General features: G+C 39.4%; 1 long non-coding RNA gene across 2 annotated transcripts in view; it reads right to left on the bottom strand.

Annotated features, from left to right (window-relative positions):
• The window catches only part of LOC309659391, a 437716-nt gene that overhangs the window by 339980 nt on the left and 78022 nt on the right, over positions 1-19714 (bottom strand). Inside the window, exon 1 of one of the 2 annotated variants that reach the window (XR_014262774.1) lies at positions 80-16120. The exons of the other annotated variant lie outside the window; for it this stretch is intronic. This is a non-coding gene — a long non-coding RNA (uncharacterized lncRNA). Of the gene's footprint in view, positions 1-79; positions 16121-19714 lie in introns of those variants that run through there. 2 annotated transcript variants of the gene reach the window in all.

Here is a 19714-nt window from a genome sequence, read left to right as displayed (position 1 = left end):
AGGTTCTCTGGCACTGACTGCTGGTTGGGTCTACCTCCCAGCTATACTGACTAGGCAGGATTCCCACCATTAGCTTGACTTTTTTTTTTTTTTTAACATCTTTATTGGAGTATAATTGCTTTACAATGGTGTGTTAGTTTCTGCTTTATAACAAAGTGAATCAGTTATACATATACATATGTTTCCATATCTCTTCCCTCTTGCATCTCCCTCCCTCCCACCCTCCCTAACCACCCCCCCCAAGGTGGTCACAAAGCACAGAGCTGATCTCCCTGTGCTATGCGGTTGCTTCCCACTAGCTATCTATTTTACGTTTGGTAGTGTATATATGTCCATGCCACTCTCTCACTTTGTCACATCTTACCCTTCCCCCTCCCCATATCCTCAAGTCCATTCTCTCGTAGGTCTGTGTCTTTATTCCCGTCTTGCCACTAGGTTCTTCATGACCTTTTTTTTTTTTTTTTTTCCTTAGAGTCCATATATATGTGTTAGCATACTGTATTTGTTTTTCTCTTTCTGACTTACTTCACTCTGTATGACAGACTCTAACTCCATCCACCTCACTACAAATAACTCCATTTCATTTCTTTTTATGGTTGAGTAATATGCTGCCATCTTTCACCACATGCCGGGGTCTTGCCCCTTCTTGAAAATCTGCATCCTGCTCCTCTCTGTAGCTCTACCTAGTGGCCAGGTGTTTATTTACATTCTCTTTTATAGGTGTTTTTAATGTGTATTTTCATCAGGTTTCAGCTGTGTAAACATAGAGTGGTTCACATAATGTGGCTCACTCTGTGCTGCTTCCCAACATATTAATGACAAATTTTAGGCAATGTGTCCTGTCTTCAACCCTTTGATCTTCTCTGTTTACATGTTATTCTAAAGGAACACATAAAACCAACTGTGAGCTCTAATTCCTGACCCCAGTGTTTATCCAGGCTGTCCTCTCCCTTTTCTGCTCAAGTGATCTTTACTGCTCTTATATTTGTTCCTCCTTCCACACTCTCCTGGCTTTGTACCCCAGCTCCCAACAGCACCTACCAGAATTCCACTTCCTCATGGTATAGAGATTAAACTATAATCTCTATAGTATTAGTATCTATAAATACTTGTCCCTCCCCTCTTTGTGTGCATATCAACACACGAAAAATTCATCTATAACTTTAATTTGTGATTGCTCTTCTGGCCTAAACCTAGGAACAACCAGAGTGTATTTGTATAGCATTTCTGACTTGACAGAAACTGCTATTATATATCTTGGCAAGACTTTTGTTATATTGTCTTAATAATATCATTGAAAACATATTTACCATTGGTCTAGGAGGAGCTGTGGCATAAGAATACATATGCTCTTGGAAGAGGTTAAGATGGAGAGGAAATCAATGGAGACCATCCTTTTTCCTCTTTACCTGTCCTTAGCTCACAGCGTATATTTTTTTCTCTGAAAAAGTATGAGTGTATCCATATCATTGCACCAATAGCATACTTGTTGGAAGCAACAGTTGTGGAACCAGACAGCTTGGGTTCAAATACCAGCTCTACCTCCAACTAGGTATATGATCTTGGGCCCTCATTTCTATTTTAGTAAAATAGTGTTAGAATACCTCTAATAATAATACTGAATTTAGGTGGTTGTTCTGAGGTTCACTTGAGTTGATGTGTATAAAGCATTTAGAAAACAATGGTCCCCAGGAAACATTGCATCAGCCTTTGCTGTAATTATTCTACCCAGCATTATCATCACTTAGGAAAAATCTTTTCCAGTCCATAAGCAAGTATCTCTTATGTTAATCTGAATTAATTTAATCATGAAAACAGTGATTTATTATTTATATACCATTTATGTTCTTTCTTGATTTATCATTTGCATTCTTTGACATTTATATTCTCTACCCATTTTTAATTCTTCACTCATTAATAATTTCAAAGAACTTTTTTATGTTGACCATTATATTCCACCATCACCTTTGCTTTGCTGTTTTTTCTTAAACATATATATTTTCAACCTAGATTAAATTTGCTTCAAGATAGGAGTAAAGACAATGTTTGCTTAAAAGCCTCTAGTGCAAGATTTGAAATGAAAATATCTTTAGCTTTCCAGGCACTTGTCCTATGTTTTATAATATTTAAGGTAGCACAATGAGCTGACACAATTGATCATAACTCTTTAAATTGCAACTGGTGTTTTAGCCAAGTAATCAATACCTAATTATGTATTTTATTAGGGAAATAATTCGAGGAGCCTTAATCCTATCTTTAAGGAATATAGCCAATGTGCCAATCCAACTGTTTTTGCCTAGTTATAGTTTTCAGTCTTGATCAATGGGCTTCAAAATTATACTAGGATTTTTGGCTAAGAACATTGCAGGGTGGTGGCATGAATAATAAACACACATATACTATCTTTTCCTATACATTTTTATTTGCCGAACTTACATAAAACAATGTTTATAATCAATTTCATATTTTCAATTATTTTCTTACTTAATAAAGACTTTTCCTGACAATTTTCCAAACCAGCATAATATGTAATCATTGAACTTTTTAGAAGACAAAATATAATAACAATGACAAATAACACTTGTAGAATACTTATTATGTGCCACAGACTATTTTAAGCACATTTTACACATTTGAATTACTTAGCTCTCACAAATAACATATGTAGCTACAGTGTAATTCTCATTTTACAGATGAGGAAGCTAAGGCATAGGAAGTCTAACTTGCCCAAGAACATCCAGCTAATCAGTGGTAAAGCAGGATTTGAACCTCAGCAGGATGGTTTTAGGGCATTGGTTTAGCAAACATTTTCTATAAATCTTCAGATAGTAAATATTTTGGGTTTTGAGGGCCATGTGGTCTCTGTTGCAGTTCACCTCTACAGCTGTAGTGCAAAAGCAGCCCTAGATAATACATAAATGAATGGGTGTGGCTGTGTTCCAATAAATTGTTATTTACAGACACTTAAATTTGAATTTTATATAATTTTCACCTATTACAAAATATTTTCTTTTGATTTTTAAAAACCATTTAAAAATGTAGTAAATATTTTTAACATATGGACTGCATAAAAACAATCAGTGGGCCACACTTAGCCCTCAGGCCATACACTGATTGCTGATTCCTGTCCTATAGGGAAAGATCTTAGCCTCTGTGCTCCTACTCACTTGCACATACCGAAAAGTGAAAAATCAATTAGTCTCATACTAATGGTGTTACCTAGTAAAGATAACTCCCCCTTTTTTTTTTTTATAAATTTATTTATTTATTTATTTGTTTATTTTTGGCTGTGTTGGGTCTTCGTTGCTGCGCGGGCTTTCTCTAGTTGCAGGGAGCAGGGGCTACTCTTCGTTGCGGTGCGCGGGCTTCTCATTGCGGTGGCTTCTCTTGTTGAGGAGCACGGGCTCTAGGCGCAGGCTTCAGTAGTTGTGGCACGTGGTCTCAGTAGTTGTGGCTTGCGGGCTCTAGAGCACAGGCTCAGTAGTTGTGGCGCACGGGCTTATTTGCTCCATGGCATGTGGGATCTTCCCAGTCCAGGTATCGAACTCGTGTCCCCTGCATTGGCAGGCGGATTCTTAACCACTGCGCCACCAGGGAAGTCCCAGATAACTCGTTTTTATTCTACTTAGGACCACACTAATTATTATGATCAGAAAATATGGCTTATTAGAACTATTTTCTTTTGGTTTAGAAGTTAAAAGTTGATCAGTTGGTTCTTATAGTTCTCCCATGTGTTCGTATTTCTTTCACCCGTAACCATGGTATAACCCTCTTCAGCCTGAGTCTGTATAGTAAAAGTGAAGACATTTTGTAATTACTGGGTTGGCTTCACTAAGGTACAAACTTAATGGAATAAATCAGAGTGAGAAAACCCAGCCTTGGGTTCTGAATTATGCTGCTCTACTGTCTACATTTATGAATTAACGTGATTCATTATCAGAACAGCATCTTGCTTTGTGTCATGTAGATAGAAGCTCATTCACAGCGTGGGCATCTGGCTTGGTTTCTTTATTATGGAAAAGAAATTCCCATTAAGCCACCCTACAGCATGATTAAATTTTAAAATAACATTGGCATTGCGACAAGATCGTTTTAATTGTTCTCCCTGCCAGCCTAGTTTATCTGCGTGGCAACCATCTCATTCATTAGCACCTACCACCTGTCCAGAAGGCACTCAGTGCCCCATCTCCAAGTCAGTTCCAAACAATAAAGCCAGTTATGTCTAGACATGTCACGTTGACACATAAAGTGACTGGTTCCCGAGCTATTGCATAGGCACCGACAGCTTTCCCTCTCGGAGAGCTGTGAGGTTCTATTGATATTTGAGAAGGGGGAGGGCCAGGGCCTGAGGGAGCAAGATGGGAAGAAGTCAGTGTTGTCTGGGAGACAAGCTTCTCAACCGCATAAAACTTAGTACCTGTCTTCACACCAGGAAATGTCAGAATTCCACTGATTAGCATACCAAGAAACCTGGAGAGATTATCTCTTGAGAAGATGAAGACCTGTAAGAGCTTTTCAAAGCAAAAGGCTTTACATTGTTGGGTGGTAATAGGGTAGCCAGACAACCTGGAGAGCTTTGCAACAACTAGGAATTGTGGTTGCAAATGTAGATTCACTTGCTTTACAGCCCATAATCACTGTCAGGTGAATTTCCATCTCTGATCACTTTTGGCTCTAACACCATAACTCAGTTTAGCAAGGGAGGTATTATTATCTCCCTTCATAGATGAAGGAAGCAGGGCCTAGATAGGTCTTATTGATTTATCCAAAGTGACTGTGGCTGGAAGTTAGAGCTGTGACAGGAGCAAGGGGGCTCCAAACTCCTGATCAAATACTTCTTCTGAACTGAGGCCTCATGTGAGGCTATCTTCCTTGTGCCAAACTATTAGGACAAGTAAAATGTTCAGTAAATAATCCAGATACTTTTTTGATAAAACCCTATTTGGAAGCAAAGAGGCCTTCCAAAACATATGACTGTGTCTTTCATTTTTAAATAGGAAGATTAATAATGATTAAAGAGTAGCATCTTTACTATTTGTAGAGTTGAATCTTTGTTGGCTATGTAGACTAGATTGTCTTCATGATGTCCAATTAATTATTAAAGTCAATCTTTTGAAAGATTTCAGGTAGACTACACAAACTTGGGAAAATTCCAGTTTTCTCACAGGTAATAGAATTGATCCCCATTTAGAGGTTCCATTTGGATATAATGGTTGCCAAGTTTTGATTTCTATAATTTAGTTACAAGATGCAGCCTGTGAAACAGGTTATCAAATGTGACCAAATAGCAAAGTTCTTATGAATTAAGTTACAAATTAAATCCTGGACATTTAAGGAACTTCGGTCTAAAAACTGTTTTGTATTTAGGGTTCTCTTGATTATATATGTATATTATTTAAATAAGTACATGCACATTCAGTTATATCATACAACCGTAGTTTTGGATTCAACTTTCCTGTAGTATATGAAACAAATTGAGGGTGTCAGTGTCATGTGTTGCATAGATGGCCCATCTGTCAAGTATTTCCCTTTCTCGCATCTCAAGAACAGGAAATTCACTGGGGATCAATTGGAAGTCTGTATGTATTGTGTCTGCTATATATTATTTGTGCCTATATATTCATTTAATTAAAATTTCATAAAGCCTAAGATTGTACTCTCTCCCTAGACTATGAAAAACATGCTGTCTCCTGAATTCAGTCACTATAATTGTATCTCCTCTGCCAAGAACAATGCTTTATATTCTTTGGGTTTCAGACAAGCTATAATATGAACTTTCTCCCCAGATATTTTACAGCACCATATAACACAATAATGAGCTAAATTTTATAATCAGTCATAGAGAAAGAGAAGGTAAGAACTGTTATTCTCAAGGGAAGGACATATTTCTGGATGAGATCAGAAGGAAGACCAGGAGTCACTGTGATGCCTGTCACTCCAGTATCTGCAGATGTCAGCACCAGCTCCAATTAATATTGACCTGGTAGAAATACAACCTCCTAAAAGTTTAAATGGCCTTTGGAGAAGAGAAAGTTGTTAGCGATTCTCCAATCAGCAGAGGTAGAGTTTTAACAGCCTGAGGCTAATTGACGCTGAGGAACCAAACATTTCTCTGCAGTTCTTAGGTTGAAACTGGGCAGCTGGGAAGCTCCATATGTCTTGGTCCTATAAGTCTGGTGCCTTCAATGACCATTGCTCATTAAAGGGTCCTGGCCATAGGATGCTGGACTCTTAAGGATTGTGGGTCAGGGGCACTTTTGAGTAAGTTTACTTTTCCTCTTTGCTTCTAAGAATCTGCAAACTCTCAAAGAGCTTTCACCATGCCCGTCACTCCTGGTCTCATCCACTTTTCATCTCCTCTTCTCCTTCCTCTCTTCCCACCTCACTCAAATGTTTATTCCACATCTTTATTCTATATGGTGCCCTGAAGTCCAGAGTAACAGATAGGCAGGAGGGAAGTGTGCTTAGCATGGCGATGGTCAAGTTTAATGTAGAGGGGGCAAAGTGAACGATTTTGTTTCTTTTGTACTCCAGCCCTAACCATGAAGACATCTAACAGGGGCTTCTGAATACAGCTTCTCTTAGGCAGGAAAACTTCCATGATAAGAGAGATGGAGTATAAACATCTGAAACGAGTAAGTTATAGAGAAATAATGTCCACTTGACAATCTGGGGAGTGTATTAAGAAGGGTAACACACATGACTGCTTACTAAGTATTGGGTGTTATAGTATACGCCAGTATGCTGGCATTATCTCATGTATTCCTCACACATACTCTATAAAAGTAGGTATTGTTATCATCTTCATTTGGTGTTTGTGACCTGGTGCTTATCCTCAGCTTCTCTTATCACTTAGTACTTTTAGTAATGGCTTCGTTGTTTTCATGTGGGACTGAGATTCTAGCACACCATTTTATTTGCCGGATCTGGCTTCACGGGAACCAGCTCATTTGGGGCTGCAGTGAATATCTGAGGGTTTGCAGACCAAGCATCTCATCTCTTCCACTTTGGGAACCACCTGTCTTCCAATGAATACAGACTTGGTAGGATGATGAATCAAGAAGCTCTTTTTTTCCCTTATTCAAATAGTGGGGAAAGACCCAACTAAGACCACCAGACCTCTCTCTGGAATTAGCACATAGAGCAGAACACCTGAAAATGAAGGAGCTCCTATGAGAGTCACATCCCCACAATGTACACCTCAAAAGACCTTTTGTTCTTTTCAAAGACTGATTCTTTAGTCGTGTTTTCAACACCCTGAGCTACCGCATATTATACCATTGGGCTTTTCTTTAAAAAAGATAGCCTGAATCAATTTTTGTTGTTTAAAGGGAAATACCCTCAAGTGAAGTAGGTTCAGCAGTAGGAGTCTTGGAAACTCCAGTCATGCTGTTTGAGTTTTGACGAGGTAAGCCAAGCCATTCATGTATGCACTCTTCTCCTGCAGTGTTCACATTGAACCTGAGCAAGGTAAGCTAGGAAAAGAAGCTTTTTCACTAATCAGTTGTCTCTGGGGAATGGACAAACTAGAGGAAGTCAACTATGCAGGAAAAGCTTTTAAGAAACCAAGAGAAATATGAGGAAAAGCAAAACTAAGAAAATGAAGTTTGAGAAAAACAATTAGAGATGAGAAATAGATGTTTAGATGCATAAGTCTTCCAGAAAACAGCATCTCTGGTATACTCATCACTGATATGTATGTCCTGTTCAATTATATGACTAATGCTGTGCTGAGCCGCACTTAGAATCTAATGCAATTTGACTGACCTAATCCATCAGCAATGACACGTCAAAAATGGGTCTGTCAGCTTGAGTAATTGAAAAAGAAGCAGCTCTTTGAAATTCCATTTTTAAATCAACTTTGAGAATGTTAATAAACTTGATTACCAATATTAAAAGAAAATGTCTTTTATTAAATAAACACCCTTTCCTGTTTCCATCGGAAGCCTGATGCCCACAAAACCGAGCATTTGGAGCCTCTGATAAAGTCCCAGACAGACTGGCTGCTTCTGAGCTTAGTCTCAGTGAACTTACGAGCCGGGGATCATACTCTTCCATGAAATTCTAATTTCAAATTCTGAAATTTTCTTATTCAGTACATTGAGCTAGCTATTTTCTTCTTTCAGCTACTCCTCTTTTGGAGAAGAGAATTACCAGGCAAAGGGCAAGCATGAAGCAGTCTCCCCTAACACTTCTTCTTTCTTTTATGTATGTTGTGCAGCACCTGAAAGAGTCGCAGCCCTCTCTCAGGGTCCTCCCTCACTTTCTGGTAAAATGCAGTTACCTGTTGCTGTGCTCTGTTTGAGCAGCAAAGTCAACACAGGTGTAATGGTTCTGTCTGTCCTTTGCCTGGCCCAGACCAACCCAGCCGGCCCCGCAGGTATAGCCCCGCACTGCGAGTGAACGATCCAGGGCAAGGAGGCAGCACACTGGACCCAAAGGAAAGTGGCTTTAGTCCTGGCTGCATGTCTCCTATGAAATGAATCTCCTGGGATCCCTGGACATGTGCAAGCATAATGTGCCATTGTCTTCTCTTAACGCAGTTACTGAACCCACCCTGACTGGCTGGCCTTCTGCTTCAGTTTATTTTATTGGACCTCTTAGTTCCTGTCATGACCACAACCCTGTCCTCATAGCCTCAGCACACTTGGCTGTGACCTGGCCTTCTGCCTTGTTCTCGCTTGCTCTTTCCTCAGGCACTGATTTTTTAATCCCTGGTCACCGTATTTGGAGAAAGGCTGACACAGCTCCCAATAGCCTTGCCTACTCTGAGTCTCTGCACCCCTGATTCCAAGGCTCATGCATTGTCTGTACCTCTGGGGCTGTGCCTCACCTATTGAATTGGACCTTTTGATGCTGACAGCAGACCAATCAGATTGGCCAGAACCTTTGGATGCTGACCTTCAGGGGGCAGCTCCATCACCAGATCCATTTCTTTAGCTCCAGGCCCACTGACGTGCAGTTCCCCCCATGTTTTCCAGCAGCACAAATATTTTAATGATTCCAGCATACCTTGTAACCAAGCTCCCACCCTGAGTTAGGTTGGGCTCCTGTGCATCAGACCACAGAGAGAGAATCTCGGGCTTCAGAAAATAGAGGCGTATCAGAAAATTTGTTCAGAAGTATCTGCGGGGAGAATTCCAAATGGCAAATCAGCAAGGATGCATTAAACACAAACTAACTAACTAACTAACCAACCAGTGTTACCAATTATATACTATGTGCCAGGTACTTTATTCCTTAATCTATACAACAGTCCTATAAAATATTTTAATTACATTTTAAGATGAGGAAAATGAGACTGTCAGGAATTGCACAGCTGTTACACAGCTGTATTTTATGCATTGAGGATTTGAACACAGGGCTCTCTGATTCCAAATTCCCAAATTCTACAGCACTGTTTTGCCTCCTGGTGAAGCTGCATCCTAAACTTCAGTGCCCTGGGAGTCCCTTACTTCTCTGAGGCATTCCCTGTGTTCCAGAATCATCCTGCCACCAGTCTCAAACATCTTTCATTCAAAAATCCATCACCTTAGTACTCCTGTAGTTAAACCCTCTTGTTTTGCTGATGCAGAAACTGAGTCTCTGAGACTTCTTTAAGAAAATGGGCTAATTAGTGGCAGAATCAAAACTGAAGGCTGTATCCTGAATCCAGCTCAGAGTTTTTCCTATTAGTCCCAATATTTCCCTGTTCATTTATTAAGGATTCCTTAAGAAAAGTTGTCACACAACACAGATGGACTTAGCGGGTCTTATGCTGAGTGAAATAAGTCAGACAGAGAAAGACAAATACCATATGTTTTCACTCATACGCAGAATCTAAAAAATAAAACAAATGAACAAACATAACAAAACAGAAACAGAGTCATAAGTAGAACAAACTGGTGGTTGCCAGAGAGAAAGGGGATGAGGGGATGAGTGAAATGGGTGAGGGAGATTAAGAGATACAAAATTCCAGTTAAAAAATAAGTCATGGGAATGTAATGTAGAGCATAGAGAATATAGTCAATAATATTGTAATAACTCTGTATGGTGAAAGATGGTAACTAGATTTATCACAGTGATCATTTTGTAATGTCTAAAATATCAAATCACTATGTCGTACACCTGAAACTAATATAATATTGAAGTCAGTTACACTCCAATAAAAAACAAAGAGAAAAATTATTACATAAATTAATGAGACAAATAAACTAAAGAGAATTGCTAATGATTTCTGCTTGGTAAAGATTCTCAGGAACATCTGCATTTAAGACAAGTTACATGAGAAAACTCCAGTTAGACAGGGAAAATTGGACACAGAACCTTAACGTTTTTCCTACCTCATTTTCCTAAAACAACAGTAGAGGATTTTAAAAGGCATAAACCCACGAGAACAAAAAGAACAGAAGCAGAAACAATAGTGGACATGAGATTTTAGTAAGTGTTTAGAAGATGGAAAGCAGACAGCTGGAGAGTGGTTAAAAACCTACTTGCTTTCAGAATGGGTTGCCAATCACGTGCATGGGAATTCATCTTGAAAAGCGTTATAGTGATTCTGGAATCGAGGCACCAGGGACCATGCTGGGTTAGAGTGAGGTATGGCCTGAATCCTAGAGATTTGATCGAAGGGTCCCAACAGGATAGTCAGACCCCCAGGTTCCCACCCCTAGTCTTTGCAGCCAGATGAATACACCTCCTCAATTCAGTAGGAGATGGTGGGCTTATACTCTGGAGAAATTAGCCAGAGATCCTACTCTTGACTTAGGGAGATCAGGTGGTGGTAAGACCCCAGGCTGAAAACAGGGGAATTAGGTAAATATCTGAATAGTGAAAAGTAAAGTCTCAAGCCCACTTCCCCTGATGGGCTTCCAGGATGTTTGTGAAAATCTTTGACCTCACCAGTTCTTCCAAGCAGACACAGACTGTTTTCTGGGAAAACTGGACAGCTTCAGAGAAAAGGCCTGAATGTACTGACATTTTGGGATTCTTCAAGGGAAAACCAGCTTTCCTTAGGGTCTCACCATGAAGTCCACCATTTGGCAGTCCCACCTCTATATCCAGAGCTTCTAGTTGGTTTTAAAATCACTTGCTTTTAAATGAGAACAGACAGCCAGTGGTGAGCCGGCATTATTGAAAGTATACAACACAGAAGATAGAGAACAAGGCAGAAGAAAACAAATAAATAGGGAAAAAAGAAAAACTAACTTGTGAAAGATGTATGGAAGACTAAGGGCAAATATCTCTACTTTACACAAAGCTCCTACAAATCAATGTGAAAAGATAAAGCTTTGTCTCTTGGAGCTCAGCCCAATGGAAGAGCCAATGATACAAATTGGTAACTTATAGAACAAACATAAAAATGGTCTACAAATGAAAGAATGACCAACCTCCAATAGTGATTAGAAAATATTATTTAGGACAACAAAAATGCTTGTTAAGACATGTATTTAAAAAAAATTTTAGACTGGCAAAATTTTCACAAAATGGATAGTGTCCAATGTTAAAATGGGTGGGAGGAATTGAGCTCTTCCATATAATATTGGTCAGAGTATAAATTGTTAAACTATTTTGGGGGACAGTTTAGTACTCTGTATAACATTTAAAAATAATTTTAAATTATGCATACTCATGGTCTCAACAACTTCACTTCTAGAAGCCATCCATCAGAGATATTTGCACAAGTACACAAGCTATAAATACAAAGGTACTCGTGGATGGCTTATTTGTAATAGGGAAAAATTGGAAACAGCGTAAATCTGCATTGATAGAGGAAACTGTGAAACTGAACATGCTAAATTAATTTAGTGTAATATCATATAGCTGTAAATGAATTAAAAAAGATATCTATGATTTATGGACAAATGTCCACGATATATTATTAAATGAAAACATTAGGTTAAGGAAATGGGTGTATAGTATAACAACGTTTTGTCAAAAGAAAAAAACAGTACTTAGTTTATATTTAAACACACACATTTCACACAGAGAGAAAATTGACTGGAGAATTATTAGATTACTGAGAGTGGGATGGGAGTGATGGTCATGGGAAAGACATACTTTTCATTTTCTGAAGTATTTTGAACCTATTCTTTACAAGCATGTACAAATTGTTTACTTTTAAAACACCTATGATTCTTTCACATTCGATTCCCATGCACAACTATCAAAGAGCGTTGGGGTGTAGTTTAGAACCGTGCCTGGCTCAAAGCAGTAATCAACACTAGTTGTCTGAACAAATGTTTTCTAATAGTTATTACCAACTATTTGTCAATGATTCAAACCTCTGCTTACAAGACTATCTTTTTTAAAACATTTCATTGCGTAATTATCTTCTAGAAATTGCTAGCTTAATCTGGGTGCTTATAGGAGCACGTTTATTCTGAGTTTGGTCATTACACCCTCCTGTGTTTGCGGTATCATTAAAACGGAGAGACTAATAGGAGGGAGTAGTGAAGGAAGCTTTAATTACTGCAGAACCAGCAGCAGGACAAGGGAATCCTGTTTCTACACCTCCATGAAGGCTGTGCAAAAGTCTTCCAGGGTCAGATGCCCGTGGCCGGGTGATGAATGACAGGCCCTGGACAGCTTTTGGTTGGGGTCCGAGCTTGGTATGGGGCAGGAATTAAACAGTGCCTTCATCAGTTGTCTGACACCATTACTGGCAGTAGACAATTCCAGAAGGAGCCAGGCGCAGCCAATGATTTTTCTTTTCAGCCCTGTCTGTCCTACAGCACCTGGAGCAGCTGCATTAGGAGGTGGTAATTGATGGCTTTGATTTACCAAAGAAGAATAACATGGGCAGTTATCTGGTTCAGGGGCAAGCCCTTGTGGATATGAAACTGTGCCCTCTCAGTAACAGGGGACTGTTGTAGATCTTTAAACTGTTATTTCTGTTGTGAGTCAAGCCCCAGCAACTATGGGCTTCTCTCTGTGTATTCCTGTCCCCGTTCCAGTCTGAGAAGAGCTTGAAAGCTCACCAGACCTCTACCTCAGCTGGAAATTGTACCCACTCACTTTCTGTGGCTCTCTTATGGCCTGTGATTCCATTCGTGCTGTCATTTTGCAATTTTAATTAGTTGTGTAATTTTCAAGCCGTGTCAAGTTCACACAACACGTTTAGTCTCCCACATTAGAACAACTTGCCAGAGGAAGGAAAGAAACTGTATGGATGCCATGTGCTAAGCAGAGCGTTTCCTTTCCCAAGCCTTTTACTGAATGGATACCACCACACTCACCACTTTACTGAATGGCCACAATCACTGAGTGTGATTTTTTTTTTTTTTATTGTTGTTGGAAAGCGAATATGTCTGAGGGCATAGGTAAAGTGACTTGCTGTGACCTCCAAATGTTTGAATATCCTGTAATTTATATTATAATATTCTTCTGAATTTTGCGTTTTTATCCATTTTCTGTGTATTTATTTTGATATATAATAATAATTAAAGTTACTTAATATAGACCAAAACAGATGCTCCAAGAAGAGGGAAATTTCTCTCTTACAGATGCTTCTGGTTCTTTGCTCAAGTAGTATGGCCCAGGATGTGCACAATCCTGGAGATTCAGAGAAGCCATCAAATAACCCTAAAAGGAAGGTGTATCAATTTTAGAGGAAAACCAATTGAACCTCAAGAATATTAAATAATTTGCTAAAGTTCACGAACTAACATACGGCAAATCTGGGACACAAGCAGTCATTTCCACCAGACCATGCTACAGAGATTCTTCTCTATTAATTTTGTTTCTTTTCTTGCCTCTCCTTTCTCTTGCCTTAGCACTAAGTAGAATGTTCATCATACTAAGTATAAAATGTGTTTTAAAAATTATTAATAAGTTCTTTGATAAGACTTAATTTTTTGGTAGCAGAGATGGAGTTGGGGTAAAGCAAAACTTCATCAAAAGCCTTGAACAAGGGACTTCCCTGGTGGCGCAGTGGTTAAGAATCGCCTGCCAATGCCGGGGACACGTGTTCGAGCCCCGGTCCGGGAAGATCCCACATGCTGCAGAGCAACTAAGCCCGTGCGCCACAACTACTGAGCCCGCATGCCTAGAGCCTGTGCTCTGCAACAAGAGAAGCCACTGCAATGAGAAGCCTGCGCACCACGATAAAGAGTAGCCCCTGCTCGCTGCAACTAGAGAAAGCCTGCATGCAGCAACGAAGATTCAATGCAGCCTAAATAAATAAATAAATAAATAAATTTATAAAAAAGAAAAAAAAAAGACTTGAACAAAATTTTAGGAAGTGCCAGGCACTGAACCTCTGCTGAGGCTGCATTCTTCCCAGCTGACATTTCTGGCCGAGTGACTGAGTAGCAAATCACCAGATCTAATTTCTAATTCCAGTGATGCCACTAAACAACTTCCTATGCATAGGGGAGTCATAAATCTCTCCTACGCCCTTCTGTCATTTGTATTATTGAGGGGGTGGAGGCTGGAATCAATGTCTTTGAGGTCCTCACACTATTGTTTCCCCCCAGTGGAAGAATCACTTCAGAATGGAGAGAAGCCACACTCACCAGCCTTTTCATAATATTTCTTGGGCTTATTCAAGGCACAGTGTATTTTTTTCAACCAATGTTATTCTCCACAGTAATGCTCTGTTGCCTATTCCATATTTTGTTTTCTTCTCTTGGTTTACGCTGGTGTCTAATGTTCTACCAGAACTGTGTAAACTGGAGACCAAGGTTAGTTGATCCTTGATGAAGCACCCCAGTCCTGGCAGACCCATGTTCATCCTTTGGCTCCAGCTTCCCTTGACTGTCACCTGCTCTGGCCATTTGGTCAGCTTCATCCCAGCTCCAGCAAAAGGCCTGGTGGAGTGTTGATTTTTCTTGGCTCAGATGCAACTCACAGTGTTATATTCATAATCTGGCCGTTCCATGGAAAGAAAGGAATTCTTCCTCCATCAGTTACCACCTACCCCCTACTATCTAAGAACCTTTGGTTCTTCAGTGATTCAGGAGGCAAAAAAGTACCATCTCCTGACCTTGCTTTTCAGCATTCTTCACTGTAGAGAAGGTGATTACAAAGGATCAGCCATTTAATTAACTTCCAGGGCCCACAGCTCTCCATTTCACATTCCTCTTTCTTTGATTTAGTACTATTTTGGAGGGCAAAGAAATGAGCCACTGCCAGGATTTTCTGGGGAATGATATGGGATTGGTTTTTGAGATTTATTTATTTCTCTTATAAGCAGAAGATGAAAAACAATTGAGGTTCATTTGTTTTTGCAAATGCAGAAAACTTAAGAAGAGCATTATTCCATGTAGTTTAGATTTGACTACAGATTACTGAATGACAATAATTAATTGGAGGGCATTGGAATAGCCACCTTTGGTTATGCTTACTAAGTCAGTCAGTTAAACTTTCTTAACCAACATTCACCTAAAAGTTTGGTATCATCCTCAATGCCTCCCTTCTATCTCATTAGCAATGTCCAGTTATACCAGGTGGAGGTTATTTTATTTTTCTAAATATCTCTAATATCAGTTTATTTATAAATTAATTAAATATTTACTGAAAAACAATGGGCAAGATATTTGAAGATTTTAACAAAAAGGTATTTTAAAGGCAAGTAAGAATATGAAAAGATCTTCAATGTCACTAGTATTTAGGAAAATTAAAACCTCAATGAGGTACTAGTAGATACCTATTAGAATGGCTTAAAAAAATAACAATACCACGTGCTTATGAGGATGGGAGCACCTGGAACTCTCATACATTCTGGTGGGAATGTAGAATGGTACATGACCTTGGAAAACAGTTTTCCAATTTTTTTGTTAAGCATACACTTATCATATGACTCAGTACTCTCACTCCTAGGTATTTACCCAAATGAAATGAAAAATTATGTTAATGCAAAATGGAAACCCTAATGCTTTTCACCTGGGGCATCGATAAACTTTGGTACATCCTTACCATGGAATACTACTCAGCAGTAAAAAGAACTACTGATACATACAACAACATGAATGAATTTGATGAATCTCAATTGTGTTACACTAAGGGAAAGAAGCCAGAAACAAAAGGCTAAATACTGCATGTATATGGTTGCCAGGGGTTGGGGTTGAGAGATTGACTATAGAAGAGCAGCACAAGAAAATTTTGGTAGTGATGGAACCATTCTACATCTTTTTTTTTTTTTTTTAATTTATTTATTTTTGGCTGTGTTGGGTCTTCATTTTCTGTGCGAGGGCTTTCTCTAGTTGTGGCAAGTGGGGGCCACTCTTCATCGCGGTGCGCGGGCCTCTCACTATCGCGGCCTCTCTTGTTGCGGAGCACAGGCTCCAGACGCGCAGGCTCAGTAGTTGTGGCTCACGGTCCCAGTTGCTCCGTGGCATGTGGGATCCTCCCAGACCAGGGCTCGAACCCGTGTCCCCTGCATTAGCAGGCAGACTCTCAACCACTGCGCCACTAGGGAAGCCCCCCATTCTACATCTTGATTGTGGTAGTAGTTATACTACAGTATGCAATTGTCAAAATTTGCAAACAAGGTGAAATTTGCTGTATGTAAATTATTCCTTAATTTTAAAAAGAGAAAATAATTTATTGAGCACCTTCTATGTGGAAGGAATCATTATTATTCCTGCAGTGAAGAAGGCAGAACAAGTCCTTGCTCTTAGGTTTTATATCCTAGCTCTGTGTTCACTCTGTTCTTTGTCCACTGTCAGCACTGAAAATTTTCTTATAAGTTTGATTATGCTCTTCCCTATGGTAGTGGACAGTTCCATGATTTGTGTCCTCTTAGCCCTTTTAGAACATCTTTTCTATGTTTGGGAATTTCCCACATTATGGGTCCTTCTTGCCCAGGTGGAAGCTAGAAACTCACTTTTCCAGCCTCCCTTGCAGCCATGGTGCTGGCATGTGACTTGGTCTCTACCAATCAGAAGAATGTGTGCAAGACTCTGATTTGAAAGACAGCAAGGTGAGAAAGAAAGTGCTGTGTGGAATTCAGTTCTGTCCAGGGTGACAGAAATGGCTTTCTTGAAAGGACTGGAGGAAGTTGTGTCAATGAGTTCCCAGGGTCATTGGTGTGGCAGCTGGAATATGTGCTCAGTGGAGGTGAGTAGTCTTGGCTTGAACCTCCAAGTCTAGACACTCTGTCCATTCCAGAGTGTCTCTGAACTACTTAATATTCTTTAATAAATTCTTTTTTATCACCTTAAGCTAGAGTGGTTACTTTTTTCATGTGTTTGGTTTGCCTCTAACTCTCAATTGATACACTTAAACTTTCAGTAACTTCCTATCACCTTAGGAAAAATATCTATACTTCTAACCATGGCAAGTGAGGCCTTTGACCTAAAGCTCAAATGTACCTTCCATTCTGTACTGTCCTCAATGTGCTCTATGTTTTAGTCACCTGGAACTTGGAAACTGCAAATGTTGCATCCTCATTTATATCTTCATGCATGTACAGATGGTGTTCCCTTTGTTTGGTACAACTTTCCTTAATGCTGTCTCACCATTTTACAGCTCTCTTCTCATGTTGTCCCTATTCACCCTTCAACCATACTCATCCTTCAAATCCATCTCAAATATCACCAACTCAGATGCCTTCTCTGTAGCTTTCCTTGGCAGCCTTACTGTGGTCTCAGTGCCCCAGAGATGTTTTGCTTCCTCCTCTATTTGAGAATTTCTCATATTGTATTATAATGAATTCAGTAATACTTACTGAGCAAATACCATGTGCCAGGCATAAAGCTAAAATGATGAATAGGGGTGACTTAGGTAAAGAATGAAATGGAGTGGGTCCACACAGAGAGACCAGCACAGAGAGCTGGTAGGCAGGCACATAGAGAGTGAGTATCCAGGTAAGGGCACATGTGTCTAGAGCATTGAGAGAAGGTGAATCCCCTTCACTCTTCTGTAAATCCTCTGAGGCAGGAGTCAAGTCTTACTCATCTTTGTTCCTCTAGTGCACCTGAGCCAGGCAGAGTAAACATTCAATGGAGGTTTGCTAAATTAGTAAATGAATGACCAGATCATGTCTCTCCCCAGGACTTTTGTCTGATTCTTGAACTGGAGGAAATAATTTAAGCTTAATTTCCTGTTCATCAATCCAGGGCCAGGAGATAGGAAAGGTCTTTAATTATCAATCAACGTTTCCTATGTCCTCACACTAATAATCTGGTATTGCATTGATATAATAGTGGTAGATTAATTTCAAAACTGTTGTCTTGGATAATTAATTATTCAAGAGTCATCAGTTTACTCATCTTTAAAAGCCTATTAATGGCAAATATCCTGGATCTGCTTTTCTTATCTAATCCTATCATCATAGCAACCTCACAAATCAGCTTTCAGATGTGTTCTAACATTATGGCTTGGGCAAAAAGAGGCAAAATGATTTTCTGATCATGACATAGGAAATCAATGGCATAGTCAGGAGTCGTTCTTTTCCAAACCTCTCATTTTTAGTCATGGGTCATCTTTTAGTAAAAGAGGTGTCAAATAAAACAAGGGCTATATGTTTAAATATACCCATGTACGGTAGTGTAGATACCTTAAGTAGCCCTATACACTCAGGGTACAGAATAAAGGCTTCCTGGTGAGAATATAACTGGAGGCACTGAAATGCATGCCACTGTTGCTTTGGACAGTTCTGAAAACCTGCTCCTACCATCAGATAGCAATGCCTTTCCCTTGATATGCTACCAAAGTTAAACTGAATTTTAATCACCTCCTTAATGCTTAACTTTATAGGGAAACAGACTGAGTATTGGGGATATCTTTCTGATGTTTTCAATGAACCAGAGGCACAGACTTTGCTGTCATCTTCATCCAAGGACAAATTGTAATTGACTAGACTAGCGAATTGCTTTTTCTTATTGGAAACTGCCACTGACACATTAGATTGAAAATAAAATCCTTACTGTATGAATGTGATGTGGTTCTTCACCATGCAGCTGTAAGAGAAAAGTTCGTTTTCTAAACTAATGTTTATAGAAGTAATTCAGTTTGTGATACTGAGGGATATAAATTTGGGAGATTACTGGGAATGATTCAGCTTTAATTTTTTTCTTGAACTCCTGCAATTGCCTTTTTTTCTCCCTCCTTAAACAGAGGATGGTACATCCATCTTGTTAGGCGCATCCTCAGAGGATATAAATGAGCAGTCTTCCTTAAGAGGAAAGTGAGAATTGAGAGGAGGAATATGCCATCATCACAAACATTTCCCCCAGATGACAGACATGGGACTTCACATTGGTGTCATTAACCACGGTGGGGCCCTGTGACTGTCTGCCACGCAGCTCTCAACTAGACACAGTTCTATGTGTCTGTGAGGCTCATTTCTGGATGTTAAAGATGGTTGGCTCTGGCTTCACTTTAGTGGAAACTCAGGGTAATGAATGGGGGTTGGTACTAGCCTAAACATGAAGCACTCAGAACGATATCCTCATTAATAGACAAGGTATTACAAGTTTCAGAAGCAGAATAAAAATGTTCTTCCAGTGCAACCAGTCATTCCACATTTAGCTGAAAGCAACTTTAATAAGCAACTTTGGTTAACTTTAATAAGCCAGTTATGATGAAACATGAACATCTATTTTTTATAGTCCAGTTTTATAGTCCAATCCTTTCAGAACTCTTCACTCTCTTCTATATCTGTACCACAGATAAGCTTTATAAACAGGCATCATGGTACAGAAGAAAGAGCAGAATTTGGAAGCAGGCTCTTTGTGTAAATCAGGATCTACTAAGGTAAAGACAAAACTGTGTGGCTAATGGATATTTC

Source organism: Balaenoptera physalus (genome assembly GCF_965194825.1).
Source record: "Balaenoptera physalus genome assembly, chromosome: 4".
In the NCBI taxonomy this organism is placed as follows: Eukaryota; Metazoa; Chordata; class Mammalia; order Artiodactyla; family Balaenopteridae; genus Balaenoptera; species Balaenoptera physalus.
This window is presented reverse-complemented; position numbering and strand designations above follow the sequence as displayed.